The sequence below is a fragment of the Hippopotamus amphibius genome, chromosome 12, assembly GCF_030028045.1.
Source record: "Hippopotamus amphibius kiboko isolate mHipAmp2 chromosome 12, mHipAmp2.hap2, whole genome shotgun sequence".
NCBI classification, from domain to species: domain Eukaryota; kingdom Metazoa; phylum Chordata; class Mammalia; order Artiodactyla; family Hippopotamidae; genus Hippopotamus; species Hippopotamus amphibius.
The window spans coordinates 57,623,517-57,633,995 of record NC_080197.1 but is presented as its reverse complement, the minus strand read 5'-3'; the positions used below and the strand labels follow the sequence as shown (position 1 = coordinate 57,633,995).

The 10,479-nt window shown below is 39.1% G+C and overlaps 1 protein-coding gene across 5 annotated transcripts in view; it reads left to right on the top strand.

The window, feature by feature from the left end:
* The first annotated feature begins 7,897 nt into the window (after nt 1-7,897).
* STK38L (serine/threonine kinase 38 like) overlaps nt 7,898-10,479 on the top strand; it is a 77,185-nt gene continuing 74,603 nt past the window's right edge. For 4 of the 5 annotated variants that reach the window (XM_057702018.1, XM_057702017.1, XM_057702020.1 and 1 more), the window contains exon 1: nt 7,898-7,991. The gene's annotated coding sequence lies outside the window, so the exon portion shown is untranslated. The remainder of the gene's footprint in view (nt 7,992-10,479) is intronic. The other variant, XM_057702021.1, reaches the window with a different exon arrangement.

Genomic DNA, 10,479 nt, shown 5'->3' with positions numbered 1-10,479 from the left:
ACTTCAAACTGTGGAAAATAGATCTGATCATTCCCCCTACCTCCAACTGTCTCTCCAGGCTCAGACCACAGAACTGTAGGAACATCTACTAGCACCCGGGCTACCAAGGGGGTATGAGTTAGAGATATTCTCCATCTGGCCTGTTCCTCCAGTCCCAGGAATGTCAAATCTGAAAAATAAAAATAAAAAATAAAGAAAGTAGATTGAAACTAGAATGTAGTAGCTGAGGAGAAGCACCTGCACTTAGAGTCAGGGTGGCTGTAAGAAAAGGAAAGACATACCTGCCTCAAAAGATGGGAGGTGTAAAAAAGAAACCCCCTCTAAATCCTTTCAGTTTACAGATTTTCTGAGACCTGACATCATCTGTAAAGAGTTCATTTTAACAATTCAAATAGATTTTGAAGCAGAGTCATAATCACTTATAAAGAGATCAACTAAAAAAAATTCTATATTAAGTGGACTAATAAATTATAGAGGAAGAACCAAATAAAGTATAGGAACTCTGGTGCAGATCTAAAATCCAAATAAGTTATTTATTTATTCATTTATTTAAAATAAACATTTTAATAATATTTAAAATATGTAAATAATATTTAAAATAAATGAAAAAATATTTTAAAACAGGAGTTGTACCATTAAAATTCCTTTTAAAACTGGAAAGTGATTGCTTTTTAAAGGTATAATCATTTTAAGTACTAGGTTCACAGAATATGAACAGACACTCTATAACAAAGTGACTATAATAACTTCCTAGAATGTATTCAAATTATTTTAGCTTTCTTGGGCTGCCTACATTAAACATGAATGGGTATTTTTATAAGTTGAATTCCACTACTGTGATGAAAAGCAGTCTTTGGGGGGGGGGTGTTTTTTTCTTACTAGAGTAAATAAAATTTTTAGGACTCAATCCTAAAACTAGGAATGAGAAAGGTAGTGAGATTTAAGGGGAAAAAAACCCACCTTTTAATTTTAAAGAGAAAGTCTTTATAAATATATTATTATACAATGTTAGCGAATTTCTAATGTCAATGAACATCACTTTTAGGAAACTGAAGACATCAAACAGAAATTTATTTTTTTCTGTTTTAATATATTAAAAAAATTTAAACCCTATCAAATATAGCATATATTATCACAAAACATTATACAGTCTCTGGCATTTTTCTTTTGCAAACAGCTTAACTATCAGTTTTTCTTTAAAAGGTAGAGAAAGGGAATCATGAAATATCTAGCATTTGGACAGTGTTTTTCACATATACAATATGTGGTGGTCATTAGTACTATTGCCAAATATTCCTGGTTTTCTCTCCTTCCTGGAATATCAAAAGATTGTACCTGTAGAGAACGGACTTGAGGACACGGGGCGGGGGTGGCGAAGGGACAGAGTGAGAGAGTAGCACTGACGTACACACACTACCAAATGTAAAATAGATGGCTAGTGGGAAGCTGCTGCATAATACAGGCAGATCAACTCGATGATTGGTGATAACTTAGAGGGGTAGGATAGGGAGGGTGGGAAGGAGCACGGGAGGGAGGGGATACGGGGATATATGTATAAATACAGCTGATTCACTTTGTTGTACAGCAGAAACTGGCACAGCAGTGTAAAGCAATTATACTCTAATAAAGAGCTTGAGGGGGAAAAAAAAGATTGTACCTCCTGGCTTTCTTTTCCTTGTATGGGGCCATCCAACTACTTCTGGCCAATCAATGAGCTGTGAGCAGAAGTATCTACGTGAGACCCTCCAATCTTGTCTTTTCCTTCTGGCATGAAGATTAGCAAAGTTTAAGATGATAGATGCTCCATCGGTCTGGAAGCCTGAGTGATCCTGATGAGAAAGCCTTATTGCTGAACTGCAAAGGGCATAAAACACTAGCAATAAATAAATGCTCACCATTTTAAGCCACTAAAATTCTGTAATTGTCTGATACCACAGCCTCAGCCTCATCTTACTTATGAACTCTATTTCTTATTTCAAAGATGGAAAATCCACTGTATCTCTGTTAGTAACGGGACTCTGTAAAAATTAACAGAGAGTAGACAAGAATCAAAGCAAGAAAGGTCTGACAGAGAGTTTCTCTTCATGGATATAAATATCACCAAAAATCTTTTGTAGATGCAAACAATCCATTTGATTTGCAGTTGACAAAAGTAAAAGGGTTTCATTCTGAAACATGTGTTTTTGTTATATCACTAATTACCACTCAGTGACAATAATAATAATAATAGCTACTTTGAACTGAGTGTGAATATATCCTGAGTCCTATGCTATGTTTTTATTTATATTATCTCATTTAATTTCATTTAATCCTAAGAAGTAGCTATTATTCAAACTGAAATCTTTCTATCTTCAGTATTCTTTCCATTACAGCAATGGTGTTGCATGGCTCACAAAGTGCTTTCATCAAAAAATATTTCACCTTTGCAGCAACAATCATGTTGATATTCTCCCATCTTACAAATGAGGAAGTAGGACTTCACAAAACTTTTTTGATCTGTGCAAGGTCATACAGTAGTAACAGAATCAGGTCTTTGGAATACAAATCCCACGTGGTTCTTTGTTACACTTTGCAGAGCAATAAATACAATGCAAAGAGATAGTTAGACGTAATATATTTTCACCTTTCCTTAATGCTTATCTTCAAGTTTCTGACTTACATAGGTGCTTTTAACTTTAGGGGAGAAATAGGCTAAACCTGGAATGCTTTAAACCCTAGGTGATAGGATTTGCAGTTTAGTCAAGCCAGTTAAAAATTAAAGCATGAATCAATTAGAAGTCATTGTTTTCAGGTTTATGAAGTGTTTTGCAGAAGTCAGTCTGGTGAGAGTTCTGAATGGACTGTCATGTGCTTGATTAAGTGGTCCAATGAAAGTTCCCTGAAGCTTGTAGAAAAAAGCCTTTATTTTCAAACAAACTCAATTGCATTTAGCCTACCTGGTCAAGAGCCCCTTTGAAAGTCTTAGCTATGAGAAAAAGAGCCAGGGGTCAAGCACTCTTCGTGTCAAACTGGAAAGGTCCATTCAATTTTTTTTTTTTTAATCCCTTTGACTTTCCACTTTTTCCACAATAAAAAAATTAATGGCTTTCCATCAGGACAGTCTTCCAAGAGAACTGAAAAGCACCTATTCTCTCTTTGAAAAAAAATTAATTGGTATAACATTATATATCATAATCTTTTTTTCATAATCACAGAATTGAAAGTTTTTATTTTACTGTTTTCCTTTTCAGTCTTTAAATATATATATGGAATGTGTATATTATGAATATATACATTATTTTTCATATAATTTTTATACGAAAGCTATTGCACTGTTGGTAACGTGCTTTAGAAGAACTTCCAAAGCTAACAATATATTCTGAACATCTTTTCATGTCATTAACCATTTATCTACATATGATTTTTAACACATATATGCTATTACTGCATGGATCCGCTATAGTTTATTACACCAATCCCTATCTTTAGATATTTACATTAGTTCCAGCTTTTCACAGTTACGGATAAGTACTGCTGAGATACACATCTTTTTTTTTTTTAAGAACTTTTATTGAGATACAGTTAATATACAATAAACTGCATATATTTAGAGTGTACAATTTGGTAATCTGAATGTGAATTTCTGTCCATGTCTCTGCACGTTTGCAGTTGTAGTCTTCTTAATTCCATTTAAAGGACGGGGATTATCCAGTCAGCATTCATTGAACATGTTGTAAATAGGTAAGTACTTCAATCTAGTTTCTCTGTCTTCAAATTCCGTATTTTTACTTTTGCTCAGTAGTGCTTCTTTTACCTACTATTAGAAATCTGGGTTGCTGGCTTTGCCACGCGCTATTGGGTGACCTTAGGCAAGTCACTACAGCTCTTTGAGCCTTGTTTCATCATCTATATACTGGTGATAATACTACCTAACTCACTGGCTTATTTTAAAGATTAAATGAGACAGTACAAGCAAAGAGCACAGTGCCTGGCATACAGAAAGAACTCAATAAATATTAGCTACTTAGTCTATCCATGGAGCTGATCAGGAATTAGTACTGCTCAGACTCACACAGTGGAGAGTGTTCAGTCAGCTTGTTTTGATACCCTCTTTTTAATCATAATTTTTTAATGCTTAAAAAAACCTCCAAATCTGCAGTTACATCTCTTTTATCATTCTTGCTAGTTGCGTCTCCCACCCACCCACTAGCCAAAGTTTTTCCTATTTCCTTGACTTTTCAAAGAATCATCTTATTGGCCAATTTCAGACTTCTTTATTTTACTCCCCATTACATTAATTTCTGCCTTAATATTTTAGAATTGTATTTGAATTTGTTAATCATAACAGAATTTACATCCATTTGAAAAACAGAGTTATATATGGGAGTGATTATGTATTTGATCTATAATACTTGGTACACATAAGGGCTAGGACACCTGGAAGGGATTCTGCTCTAATCTTTACATCCTTCTATTTTCTTTGTATTTATTTTGTTTTCTTTTTCAGGTTTCCTGATTTGAGAGCTTGGTTCATTTGTGTTTACATTTTTGTGTTTTCTGTTAAATGCACTTAAAGCAATAAGTTGTCCTCTAAATACTACTTTGACCATATCCCACTGTTGCAAAGCTGCATGTATAGAAAAGCAACTTTTCTATGTTTCCGCGTTTTCTATATGGAAGAGCCTTGTTAATAGTTTCCTCTGTTTTCATTGACTACCATCATTTGGCATTCTTTGATTATTTACTATGTGGTAGGCCTAGAAGAGTAAAAGTAATACCAAATTCCACACACTGAAGACAAAAATCAGATGAATTCTGAGTGCTGAGAAGATTTTCATCATCATTTTTCTCTCTCTCTGGCCTACAATTTTAGCTCTATCTACCTGTAGCATACATTTGGAGAAGAGGGAATAAGTGAAAGACAGGGGATAAAAATTCATACTCAACTGTAGGTTAATACAGTTTACAATGACCGTTGTTACCTGGGTTTATTTAATTATAATTGATAATAAGAGAGTTGATAACAAGAGTTTTGGAAAGCCCTACAAAAAAATCTGTTATTTAGACCATTCTTAATCGGGGTCTGTGAACTTTGATGAAAAAATAAATATACACAGTATATAGATATGTATAACTTATGCATAGATAATAATAAATATATGCATTAACATATTTTCACTAAGCCCTAATTGAAAATTAGCATTTCTTCCATTATGAATATAGTCAGCAAACTACAATAATATTAACAACCTGTGACTTTGCCCTCAATAGAAATCACACATATTTTCTACCACATTAAAGCTGGTATAGATATCTCAATATTGTTTATGTGCATCACTACTGCAAAATTACTGTAGGTATTGATCTTGTTATTTAATGCATTAATAAAGAAGCAAATACATAACTTAGTTCTCTATGGCTATGTAATAAAGCTCTCCCCAATTAGTGGCTTAAAAAGTGAATATGTATTACTTTCTAGTGTCTGTGGGCCAGGAATCTGACAAGGCTTAGCTGGGTCTGTTGGCTCAGGGTCCCTTACCAGGCTGCAGTCATCTCGAGGTTCCACTTGGAGAGAGTCTGCTTCCAGGCTCACTCATGTGGTTGTGGGTAGGATCCAGTTCCTCACTGGTCATTAGACTGAGTGCCTCAATTCCTTGGTGGCTGTTGACTGGAGACCTTGCTCTGTTCTTTACCACATGGGCCTCTCCATAAGACAGGGCACAGCATGACAGCTGGCTTTCATCAGAGTGAGTAAGTAGTGGAGCAAGAGAGGATGAACAAGATGGAAGCCGAGTCTTTTGTAACCTAATCATGGAAGCGACCTTCCATCATTTTTGCTGTATTTTCTTTTTCAAAACCAAGTCACTAGGACTTCCTAGGTGGCGCAGTGGTAAAGAATCTGCCTGCCAATGCAGGGGACACAGGTTCGAGACCTGCCCTGGGAAGATTCCACATGCCACAGAGCAATTAAGCCTGAGCGCCACAACTATTGAGCCTGTGCTCTAGAGCCCGTGAGCTACAACTATTGAGCCCATGTGCCGCAAATATTGAAGTGCCTAGAGCCCGTGCTCCAAAACAAGAGAAGCCACTATAACGAGGAGCCTGTGCACCACAATGAAGAGCAGCCCCCGCTCGCAGCAACTAGAGAAAGCCCGTGTGCAGCAACGAAGACCCAACATAGCCAATAAATAAATAAATTAAAAAAAAAAAAAAACAAACCAAGTCACTAGGTCTAGCCCACACTCAAGAAGAAAAGGTTGTGCAAGACAAGAACACCAGAAGGTGAGGAATATTGGAAGTTATCTTAAAAGATGCCTACCACAAAACTATATCAAAAACTCATTTTTTTAGTATTTTAATACTGTATATGAATATAACCAATTTCTTTTATAGCCCTAGGTAGTTTATTTTGTGCCTTTAAAAACACTAGTGTGAAAAAGGGTCCATAGATTTCACCAAACTTCCAAAAGGGCACTTGGCTCTAATTTGATTCAGGTCAGGTAACTTCAGCAACCTGGGGGAATTTGTTTGGAATGGCCTCAATTTATAAACTAGTCTGATACTCTAGACTAGTCCGTATTACTTTTGTGCCATGAAAAAAGCATGGCACGTTTGAAAACATAAATTTGCCATAGAATACTCCATACACTGTTCTCAATCCTACCCACTTGAATAAGTATGTACTTGGTAGAGGCAGAGAGGTGTACAGGCCTCTGTCAAGCATGTTTGATCACAATTAAACCTCTTATGCTCAAATATGGCTATTGTCATTTGAGCCTCAAAATGACCACATGATATAGAAGGAAATGATTTCCCCAAGAATACACTCATTACCAGACTACATAGTGCTTTTTCCACTATCAAGCTGTGCATGAGAAAGCAGAGTATAAAAAAGAGAGAGAGAAGTGATGTTAAGATTCTTCCCTGAATCTTTCGCATGTGTCACCTACTCTTGGCGAAACAAAGATAATGGCCGGCATCTCTGAATTATATTTTCTGCAAGCACAGTACTAGCTTTGTATATTGTCTTAATAGACTAAAAGCAAACGGTACCTTATAAAATCTCCAACATTCAGATAGAAGATAGTTTGTCAACAATAACAAGGAACGATTCTCTCATTTGGCTTGCCCAGTAAACGCGCAAACGCATCATCTTCCCAAAGCCATCCTTTCTGAGTCTACTACAGGGAGGTGACTTTCCTCATAGTTCTCTGATCCTAAATAAACAGCCCAGTATTGTCAGTTATTTTAGATTTTCCAAGATAACCCAAGCAAGTTTTTCATGAACGCTGCAGACTTTTTGGGGTAGCTTTTCCAAATGTGAATCCCTCTCAGGTTTCTACAGTCCAGTCATGGTGAAAAGGAAAAGGGTCAAGGGCCTGGGTGGCTTCTAGATTCCACAGCTACTAAGCAGCTTGGTCAGTCAATTCACTTTTGTTGACCACACTTTCCTACTCTGCAAAATGTTCCAAAAAAACAATTGAAATGATCTCTACGCCCTTTTCCACCTCTAACACTCACATTGCATTGTGAAGCATCAAGAAAAACTCTGGCGACATTCACGGCACGTGACTAATGTGGCAACAAACACACTGGGCCGCTCTCAAGAGTGGCCTGAACTAGATTTGAGCACAGAAGAAGGAAGTGAGGTGAGGCTTATGAGGAAGGGAAGCGGTGACTCTTCAAACTGCTCCTCCAGGACCAGTCAGGAATTCACCGGGCGCAGGTGGCTGGGGCGCGGGAGGGTGGCCTGCGTTGACGACAAAACGCTACTTCCGGCTGTGGTGCGTATGACGTCAGGGCCGAGTCCGACCGGCCCAGCCACCTAGAAGCGGAGGAGGGAGGACTCGCGAGAGTTCAGGGAGGCCGCCCCGAGATTCCAGTGCGGCGGCGGCGGGTCCCACCTCCCGGGGGCGGGGCGAGGGCGGAGCGGACAGAAGGGAGCGGACGGGCGCCGGGCCGGCTGTGGTCCGTGCGGAGGCTGAGCCGGCCGCGGGCGCTACTGGAGGCAGGTGAGTGCGCGGATGCGGCGCTCCGCGGCCGGGGGGCCTGGCTCGCCGCGCCGGCCGCAACTCTGAGCACGGGAGCAGGAGACGATCTTGGGTATCTTTGGGTGTCCAGGAAAAGCCGGGCTAATTTCGGGGTTGGAAATGTCTCCGGCGAAGCTCCGGCGACGGCCTTGGCCCTCTTGTTCCCCGGGGTGATACTAGCACCGGGTGTCCGGAGGGGTGGCCTCGAGCCCGGAGAGGAATCTTTGTCCTTCCCCGCTCCTTTCGCCTTCCGCTCCTCGGCCCCCGAGCACCCCGCTCCCGGTCCCTGCCTGGGCTTCATAAACAATAACAAACGTCGCGAATCCTCTCCTGTATCTGCTGCTTCTCCCGTCCCGTGCCCTCCAGCGGATGCCGCCGAGGGGAAGGATTCTGGGCATGGATCTTAGATTGTGGGGGCTGTTTGTGTACCATTCCTAAAAACTGATGCGTCAGATTGCTAAACATTTCTCAAATAGACACAGTAAAGCCGCCCAGCTCCCAGAAGCCACGGAGTGTTCAAAACCGGTCTCAAAATCTGTCCCTACCTCTGGAACCCTAGCCCCTGCCTTTCAACATCATTTTCCCCGACTCCCTTTTTTCACCTTTACTATCGGGGACAAACGAGTGGTTGTTTCGTATGGGAATAGGGAAGGTTGTACCCGAGTGAGTAGGAGACATTTCACCTTTAAAAAGTTGCCGGGTTGATAGCAAAGAGCAAACTTTATTTTCAAAACTAGTGGCCTCCCCTGTACTGATACTACTTTTGATTTGTGGGACCGCTTTTCGGATTGTAAATTTGGAGGAAAGACATAAAAAGAAATGGGAGGGGGGCGGGGTGAGCTGGTGGTGCTAGAAGCAGTGGCTTGTCCAACAACTGTGATGCTGTTGTTCCTCACTTGATAAAATGCAGAACCCCGCGCTCTTGTCTGTTTCACGCAACTTGTGGTAAGTTTTGATAGGAGCCAATTCCTTGGAAAAGATGGCCTGAGTATTAGCTTTATTACTACTAAAATCTGTAAGATGGGAGTGAGATCTTGTCTTTTGGGGGCTGTGAGTGGAGTGGGGGCTTAAACCTGTTAAGTCACCCTGCTTTAAGGCAAGGTCTATTGTTCTTTAAGCCCAGTTCTGCTTACTGAGGGCCCGTTTTTGAAAGTTCTTTGTCTCAATCGTAAATGTATATAAAATACTGGAAACCTCTTTGTGTTTGGCTGGCCTTTCTTTGTATGCCTCAGAATTTATAAAACAATTAAGTTTATTATACTCTCTACCCAGTAGCTGAGAGGTATTGTATGTGAATGGCCATTCTTGTGACTATTTGAGGGGCGAGAAATTAGTCCAAAATAGGATGTTAAGTTATGATGACATTTGTTCATTGCATAGGTTCATCAAAGTACCTTTATGTAAAAAAATCCTGATCTCAAAGGAAGTACAATGGGTAAAAAAATTTTTTTTGTTTGATCTGGCTTAGCTTTGTGGTGTTCTCCTTGTTAAGATGACTGAGAGTGTTCCTCATTTGGTTGGGGTATGTTTAGAATGAGAAACAAATTGGATGTAGTTTTTGTAATCCTTTGAAAGGCCCTGCCACTGGGGAATGAAAAAATTAGACTTAGAAAAACCACATTAAATGAGTGCAATTCTTCTTTAGCCTTTTGTTTTTGAATTTGTTTTAAAATAAAGAGTAGAGACCAGGAATATTTGTGCAAATAAGAAGTTGTCCTCAGCAGTTTTTATGCTGAAAAAAATTAATTTCAAAAGATAAGACACTATAAAAACAAAGGAAGAATCATACTTTATAGAAAGGGGTAACAAAGCAATAGACTCAATTCAGCTATTTGTTTTCAGAAAAGTTCTTTCCTCTCAATGTAAGGGCAACATCATTTTGTTGGCGGAGTTGGATAACACTTCAGAAAGTGTTTTCCCAGTAACCTGGGATAAGTTGGAAGCTTCTTTGGATGTGTGTGGCACTTTTTTTGAGAGAGGAAAGAGGGCACAAATCAAAGCCAGAAAGATCTGCATCTCAGTGTAATGTTAAAATGATTTTATTTTACATAAACAGTGGAGGGTGAATCAAGCAAGCATATGATCACCCCGCACCACAAGACCCCATTCAAATCAGCAGGTGGGCAAGTTATGATTAGGTAGACTTGATATATGCAGAAATTATGCTACTGTAGTAAGAGCACCGTAGACTTTTTGAATGAAATAACGAGAGTAAGCTTTTAAAGCATAAGAAATTTTTAAAAATTAATTTTGAAAGATAACCTTGGTCAGTAGTTAAAAAATATTAAGTGACTCCTTTTCCCCCACCCCCCTCAAATTTTTGTTTAAGTCTTAAGAGAATATTTAGCAAGGTTTGCCCAGTGCTTCAGTGTGCTGATTACATAAAGCTCCTTTCTCCAGGTAAAGGTTTGCTAATTGGCAGGGTATTATTGTTCAGAACCTTTAGGGAGAGGGAGCCGAAGGGCAACAA